The sequence below is a fragment of the Arachis ipaensis genome, chromosome B6, assembly GCF_059453495.1.
Source record: "Arachis ipaensis isolate K30076 ecotype BB chromosome B6, ASM5945349v1, whole genome shotgun sequence".
Taxonomy (NCBI): Eukaryota; Viridiplantae; Streptophyta; class Magnoliopsida; order Fabales; family Fabaceae; genus Arachis; species Arachis ipaensis.
This window is the reverse complement of record NC_142441.1, coordinates 34,097,434-34,106,386: the sequence shown is the minus strand read 5'-3', so window position 1 is coordinate 34,106,386 and position 8,953 is coordinate 34,097,434. Positions and strand designations below refer to the sequence as shown.

Sequence of the window (8,953 nt, the reverse complement as noted above, 5' to 3'; positions counted from 1 at the left end):
CTACACCCCGTCTTCCCAAGGCATTCTGTACACGGGAACATACAACACATGTAAAAGGCAAGAACTGTTGCAACTGAATACACAAATATTACCTTACTGAACATAAAGCAAACTCCATGCTTCCACTCATACCTGTGTTAGCCGCTACTCAAATAAGTCTTCATTGGTGTGCCTTGTGGGGTTAAATGTACCTGGGGTGGCTGCTACTCTGTGAGACCCCCCTTGGTGACCCGAGCAACCTTGTGATGAAAAAAACTGTTCGATGTGTTGCCCTTCGAGAAAGATGTTGGAACCCCCCACCGCCGACACCCATGTGGGGGTTGCAATACGCATGACTACACCCATGAATTGACCCAGTTGAGTTCGTTTCAGCACGATCTGGAATAGTCTGCCTGTTGTCACCGTTCCCCGACTGAATACCCTGCCAGGTACGAACGAAGTTGTTAAAAACCTGATCGTAACTCAACCATTGATATTTACCTATGTATGCATGCAATGTCTTATTTCACTCTATTTGTCACCCGTTCCTGTCATGTGGCCCACCCATAGCTAAATTCATGAGTCACAAACTGAAAACTAAAAAAGCCTCAGCTATTGCACGGCTAAAAGAACTCTTTCCTCACCTGGCCCAAATGTAATGCAACCATACGTGATCTGCACAGAAGGCCTTATGAGAATAACTCACACCACAATATACGCTATGCATGACATATCCCATGTATGTTGTGTCACCAGCACAAAACGTAAAACGGAAAGCACTATTTTACTACGCATGTCAGCTATTGTCCTCACCAATAAAGAAATGTGCTACGCAGCCGATGCCACCAGCTTTTCCAAGATGATTTTAATGAATTCATGTTTTTTAGATGCGTATTTCATCCTTTCTAAAAACTGTACCAACATTTAATATAAAGTTGTATAGGTTCGCACACTTACCTCGTCCTTGTCGGCATCTTGAGTCTGACCAGCTGCATACGGGGCACTTGGTTTCGCCGACGAACACTCCGTGGAACTGTGGACCGCGCTAGCTTCAGTGCCAACAACACCATGATCCCGCTGGCTCGTGAAAGTCCTCTTCGTATGACTAGGTACGCCACACGTCGTGCAACATCGTCGCTTCATCAGCACCTCACCATGGCTGCCGGGATGCATCTTCTTCCCCTTCCTTGGAGCCCCCTTAGTCTTTGACACCACCGGGTCCTTCAGCTCGGATAGAGACGGGAAACCCGGTTGGCCTCCTAGCTTGTCGTATGCTCGTCGTTGCAGGGCTTCTGCAAGACGTGCAATCCCGTCTCTAGCCACAACAAACTTATTTACATCTTCGGCCCCGAGTTTTTCAACCACACTCATCGCCCTATAGAGGGCACCATATCTAAGCAAGCGTCCTTGATGGCCCTCTGTACTTTCGGGGGGTTTCGATCTCCAATTCTTTGCATCCTTGCACCATCTGCTCAGAATAAGACTGCCCGGTATTTTTTCCAAGCCCTCATACTTCATCACACAGAATATATGACTACAAGGAATCCCCTCACTGTTCCACATTGAACATTCACACTCAATCCTTTCCTCGTTCAGATCATACAACACCCTATATGTCCTATTAGGTTTCCCCATCTTCGAAAACTTGTACACACACATCGTGCTAATGCTATCTCTGCCCCAAAATAGCGTTGCCACACCATTTATTTGTTTCTTCACTTCTCTGAAAACCGCTCATGTATACACCTTTAAAGCAAACAATTCGATCGAATCAAGTCCGGTCGTTAGCACAGGAGTATAATAGGTGGAATAGAATTGGGCTGTTACTTCATTATTCTGATAGTCTTTCACAACTCGGTTTAAATTGTGTACAAGTTCCAAAATGCTATCAGTTGATCTAAGAAAACCCTTAACGAAAGCATTGATCCCTTCACATCTTGAAGTTGTCCTGTATCCTGCACAGAATGTGCCCCTCAGGTAGGCTATTGCCTAGCTTTCTCTACTATCGTATGTGCTCTGAACCCAGCTGTTATCTTATAGGCCAAGCGACTCAACCGCCGTCTTCCAATACTCCTCAAACTCGTTGATTCCAGGTTTGCATTTAGAGCTTTCTGAAAAACCTTGCGGAATTCTATATCCTTAACCCTCTGGACGCAATTTTTCTCCATGTGCCAACCGCACAATCTATGCTTCGCGGTCGGGATCACCTCAACAATTGCAGCGCGCATCACCTTGTCCCCATCCGTGACTACTACACAAGGCTTCTTATGTCCCATGATATCCAATAGGTTCAATAACACCCACCGGTAAGTACGAACCTCTTCATCCTCCAGCAACGCAAACCCAAAAATGGATGTTTGTTTGTGGTGATTTGACCCGGAGAAAACCACCAGCTGCTTCCTGTACTTGTTAGAACGATACGTAGAATCAAACGCCAAAACATCATCGAATAGCTGATAGTCCACCATCAACTCCACATTAGCCCAAAATAGGCTGCCCAGCCGATTGTCCGGGGTCCGTGTGTAGCGTGCCGATGTCATCATGTCCACATTCGCCTTACCCTCTAGGTAACCGATGGTGGCTGTTGCATCCCCATCCGATATTCGTGCAAGCCGTTGCCTGTGTGCATAATTGTAAAAATTCCGTTTTGTAAATCGAAGCATACCATACCCGCCAGATTGCCCGGCCATGTAAGCCATTATTTTCGAGGTTGCGATCCTAAACTGCTTGAAACTATCCACCTATGCCTTGTTGCCGTCGCTCATCTTTCAATGACTAGGAAGGAGATTTGTAAACATCGCTGAGGCAAGCTTGTGGTTGTGTTCGTCAACGATGGTTCTTACCTTCCACACGCTCTGTTGCATATCGTAGTAAATCTTCAATTTGGCCTTACAGTCCGTTCGACTCTCAAGCCTCTCCTCCCTTACTCGCTCAGGTCGATCATAGTGCTTATGATGTATAGTACCTTGTCGATGGCAAAAAAAAAGTCTCTCCTTATCAATATCCCATTAACATGACCGACAACTCCCTTCCAAATGCCAAAACCCCTGAATCTAGTAAATTCCTTGTAGGCAGCATAGGCATCCTACTCTGTAGCAAACTCTCTACCCAGGAAGTCTTTCGCGGTGACTTTCTGGCTGGGACCTGCACCTTCCACACCATTAGCACCCCAGCCCCCTCACCATAAACGGCATCCGCTTCACACCTCTTTCCCGCTTCGGGATCCCGTCCGGCCTCAAGGCTCTCCTAGTCATCATAATCGTCGTCGTTCCCATAATAATGTGCCCAGCAATCCTCCAAGCTACCCCCATCTGAGTCTTCACCCTCATTATTGAACATGCGCTTGAAATCCATCGATCACGGCTGGCTGACGTTCTATCCTAAACATATTCAAACCAGAGAAAAGTAGTTCATAAATCGCACCAGGTATATATATAAAATTAGCCACAAATATCCATAACCAGGCTATATTCCCCTCCACAAATAATGCATGACTACTGCACCGAAACCCGTCTAACATACAATTCAGCAACTCGTTATACTTAAATACAACATTATTCACTGCCGACATTATAACTAACTAACTTACCCACCATATCACTAGTGAATTCATCGACACATTCACTGCACGAAAGAAAAAAAATTTCTTTCCTAAGCAGAACCAGCAACACAGAATCGCCCATCTTATCTTCTACTTAATTGACTTCAATTAATTAATGTGTTTTCCCGCTCAACCAAACCCATTACTGAACAATAGATCCATTGGACAAGAACATCAAGTACAACATTCGGGAATCCTCAGAGTCAATAACGATTCATTAGGGTCACGAACAGAAAGTAGAGGTATAATATATAATTCACAAATAATAATAATAATAATAATAATAATATATTATTATTATTATTATTATTATTATTATTATTATTATTATTATTATTATTATTATTATTATTATTATTATTATTATTATGCTATAGAACATGACATTGGCAATGGCATAATTTTATTTCACTATGATTGACTGTGTCTTATCCTAAAAAATACATTACTCTGTGTCAGAGTCTTCGATCACTTTTCTGTCTATTTAATAAAGAAAAACGATTATTATAGCGTTACTAATTATTTTTATACCTTGCTTGATTAAACTTCAACATACAAAAGAACAAAGTATAACAATACTACAATCTATAAAGCCAGCATGATGTCTCCAAAAGTTACGACAAAAATCAAAATAAAATGGGGGTTCAATGCTTATATGTCAGATGATCTATTTTTTCAATTTATTTCATCACATTATTCTAAATACCTTTTTTTCCTTGAAATATAATTCTTTTTAACTCAATATTAATCAAAACAATCAAATATGTACTTCAACTAATCCTCGTTAACAAATTATTCGTTTACTTAAAAAGCCTCACCAACTCTAACTTTTGTTGGCTAACTTCAAAACAAAAACTAAGAACCTATACACCATCCGACCCATCGAAGTTCAAACCAACGCATCACAAGAATCTACTGGACAATCCAACAAACTGCCTTCTCGCCAACTATGTTTTCATTGCCATGCCTACCAACTCGCTAGTATCCACAGCCCCCCCAATTCCCAAAACCAACAATAATCATGCATACGACCACATTTAATTCTCTATAGTTGCTTGGCTGTCCCAAGATATCTTTTCTTCCTCAATCACATTTGCAAACAAAAAACTTATCTCATAATCGGATTCTCTAATTACCCACTACAACAGCAAAATATTACTCATATTAGCTAATCTTACAAGAATTATCTTTGCACACATAAACAACAACAAAACAAAGAACAAGAAATCAGTTACGACAAAAAATAAACTATACCTGTTATGTAATCCTAATCTGCCAAATCAACATGGACATAACCTTCCTGTAGCCCTCTTGACATGGCACACAATGGACTGTGCCTATGATTAAAGCAGAATAAACACACATGAATCACGAGAGGGGTCGGAAAGCTCACTACTTACCGGGATGAGAGTTTGAGGGACCCCCAATCCAAGCCTGCGATGAGGAATCTGACTCTTGGCGCACTTCGCCACGACCTTTACCCCGTCGGACCACTTCGATGACAACCAGACCGAACGCGACCCAAAACGGCAGTCACAACACCCTCGGCGGCGTTTCTACAGGCGGAACCCAGGGTTCGCTTCAATGTTAGGAGAATAGTGTACCGGAGACCCAGCTCCTGGCTTCTGTGCTTTCTTTTTCCTGGGCCTCACCCAAAAAGGCCCACCTCCGAAACCTCAAGCAAACGGATCCGGGCATATTCAAAATCCCGTCACATTTGGTGCCACCTAGTCGGCTCCCTCGCCCCTCTCCTGAGCGCTCACAAGTCCCTGAGAGCCAGCCGAGTCCAGCAACATTTTTCAACACGTGTCCACACAAAAAACACTAACAACGTATATTTGTATCTCTGTATGAAATAACTTCTGCACAGTAGCACGATTCTTATAAAAAATAAAAGTGAAATTATCATTTTCCAAAAAATAATATGACAGTATATATGTATATAAGGATTTGCTCCGAAGTAAGAACTCAATGGTTAACTAATAACTAATATTTAGGATAAATTTTAAAATTATTTTAATTTTTAAATTATCTTATTTAAGTTTTTAATATTTTAAAATTATGTCAATGTTATCTTGTCATTAGTAATCTGTTAAGAAAGTTAATGATGAAACAACATTGAAACAATTTTAAAATATTAAGCCATTAAGAACTTAAATAGGACAAAAATGTTGAGGACAAAAATGATATATTATTACTCTCAAAAGAATTACCAAATTAAGTAAAATAAAAATAAATTTTAACAGAATAAATTGCATTATAAATTCAAAATTTTTACTTATCATAAAATACTTGTAGAATAACTAAAAGATAAATTTTTGGTGAAAGTTTAAATTATACATTTTTGTCTTTAATGTACCAAAATTTTTTAATGTTTAATTTAAATAAATTTTATTTTTAATTTTAAAATAAAATTTAATTTTATCCTTCAATAATATCAATTTTTTATTGTACATAGTTATTCAATTATTTTTTAACCATATCTAAATAAATTATTCTTAATTACTTTAGTTTCATTCTAAGTAATTTTTTTTAAAATTTTACTTTTAAATATTTTTACTTAGAGTGATGCTACATGACTAACAAATATTATCATTTTTGGTCAGCACTTAGTCAGCAATAATTAGCACCCGTATTTACAGGGTTTTTTCACACAAGAATCATATAGTTTATACCTATATTTATCAGAGTTTGCACATATAAATTAATACAGTTTGTACTCACATTTTTTAAAATTTGTACACATAAATTAGTAAAATTTATTTATTAAAGACAATTTAGTATTTTTGTTGGTCAAATAATGACTAAAAATACTAAAAATTGTTGTATCCTAAGAATTTTAGTACATAAACCTATAAAAAGAGATAAAAAGATTATGATATGTATACAATAAAGTATAAATTATACATTTTTAATCTAATGTACCAAATTTCTTTAATATTTTATTTAATTAAAATTTATTTTTAATTTTGAAACAAATTTTAATTTTATCTTTCAGTAATATCAAATTTTTACAGTAGATAAATTTTTAATTATTTTTTTTAATTACATCTAAATAAATTACTCTTAATTATATTACTTTATTCTAATTAAATTTATTTTAATTAAGAACAAAATAAAAAATAAATTGACTAATTATCTATAAAAAAAAATGAAATTGTTGAAAGAAAAAAATAAAATTTATTTTAAAAATAAAATTTAATTAAATTAAACATAAGAAGTTCAGTATATTAAAGATAAGAAGGTATAATTATATTTTATTATAGATGTACCATATTTTTTGTTTTTTCTGCAAGTTTATCTATTCGCCATTCTTCAAGTATCAATAAATATTTTGAATTTCTAATGCAATTTGTTCTATTAAATTTTTTTATTATTTTACTTGATTTAATAATTTTTCTAAGAATAATGTATTATTTTTGTCTCCAATATTTTCATCCTATTTAATTCACTAACGTTTTAAAATTATTTCAATTTTATTCCACCTCAATTCGAATTAATTTATTTACTATTTATTATAAGGTAAAGTATAAATTTATTAAAATTATTTTTCTTAATAGATAATAGATAAGTTGATACATTTTTCATGTAACAAACAATTTTATTATAACATACTATAAATTCGAATAGTTTGACATGCAACACAACTATCCAATTTAGAAAGGATCAAGATCTTTTTAAAGAAAAAAAAGTTAGAGACGGTAGAATTTGCATATAATAAAAATTATAAATTTAATGATGAATAATTTCTCGTTTTATCATTTTATCAATTTTTTATAGAACTATATTCTTTTATAATTCTTTTTTTTTTTATAATTTAAAAATCTTTCTATTATTGGTGTTCAAGATCCAAATTAGTCTGGATATAACACATATTTTGCTGAGTTTAAATTTGCCAATTTTATTGAGTGTTATTTTCGGATCGAATTCGAGTTATTTTTCGAGCTGTTTGCCCAGTTTCAAGCTTCTTTTATGATAAAAATATATATTTTAGGTTAAAACTAATAATATCATATTATATTTTTTATACTTAAATTAATATTTTTTATGTTATACAGTATTATTTTTATTTTAAAATAATGAGACAAGTATCGTTTTTGTTCCCAACGTTTGGAGTAAGTCCTAAAGTTGTCTCTAACGTTTCAATCGTTCTATTTAAGTCTCTAACGTTTCAAAATTGACTCAATGTTGTCCTGCCGTTAGGGATTCGTTAACAGAATTGATGGCGGGACAAAATTGAGACGATTTTAAAATGTTAGGGACTTAAATAGGACGAAAACGTTAGGGACAAAAACAATACATAAAAATAAATTTTAATTTAATTTTATCTTTCAATAATATTAATTTTTTACTGTACATAGTATTCAATTATTTTTTAATTATATCTAAATAAATTACACTTAATCACATTACTTTCATTTTAAATAAATTTATTTTTTTATAATTTTAAAGAATTTTGATACATTAGAGACAAAAGATATAATTTATATTTTATTGTATATATATTATTTTTTTTCTTTTCTGCAAGTTTATATACTAGTCATTCTACAAATATTTCATGATGACTAAAAATCTTTAAGAATAAAATTATAAAAAAATTAATTTATTTAAAATGAAAGTAATATGATTAAGTATAATTTACTTAGATATGGTTAAAAAATAATTGAATACTATGTATAGTAAAAAATTGATATTATTGAAGGATAAAAGTAAAATTTATTTCTATGTATCATTTTTGTCCCCAAGGTTTTCGTCCTATTTAAGTTCCTAACGTTTCAAAATCGTCTCAATTTTGTGTTGCCGTTAAATACGGATTCCTAACAGCAGGACAACATTGAGTCAGTTTTGAAACATTAGGGACTTAAATAGAACAATTGAGACGTTAGGGACAACTTTGAGACTTACCCCAAACGTTGGGGACAAAAACGATACTTTACTCTAAAATAATTTATTATGAGATAAATATGATATAAATTTTGTTAAATTTAATTTTTAAAAATAAAGTTTTATTATTTTAGTATATAAAATTTATAAATTTATTTATACTAAATTTAAATCAGATTAATCCGATTTATTTCATATCACTTTTGGATTAGATTAAAATAGACGATAACCTTTTTAAACGAGACTAATTAAACCTGGTCCGGCGCTACCTATAAAACACCCTTATTTTCTATGATAAATTGAGATATTCCGTGTAGGTGATTTTCGGCCCATAGGCTAATATTCGTCACAATGTTTTTGGTATTGCTAATGTTACATACCTTTTTTTTGGTAATACTATTGTTACGTACTTTAAATCTTAAAACATGGATGGACCTAAAGAAAGCCCAATTGAGAAAGAGGCCCACGGAAAAGGAACCTACATAAGCA

At 34.2% G+C, this 8,953-nt stretch overlaps 1 pseudogene; it reads right to left on the bottom strand.

The window, feature by feature from the left end:
- On the bottom strand, positions 1-3,333 carry LOC148555102 (protein FAR1-RELATED SEQUENCE 5-like; annotated as a pseudogene).
- Between the last annotated feature and the right edge of the window lie 5,620 nt (positions 3,334-8,953).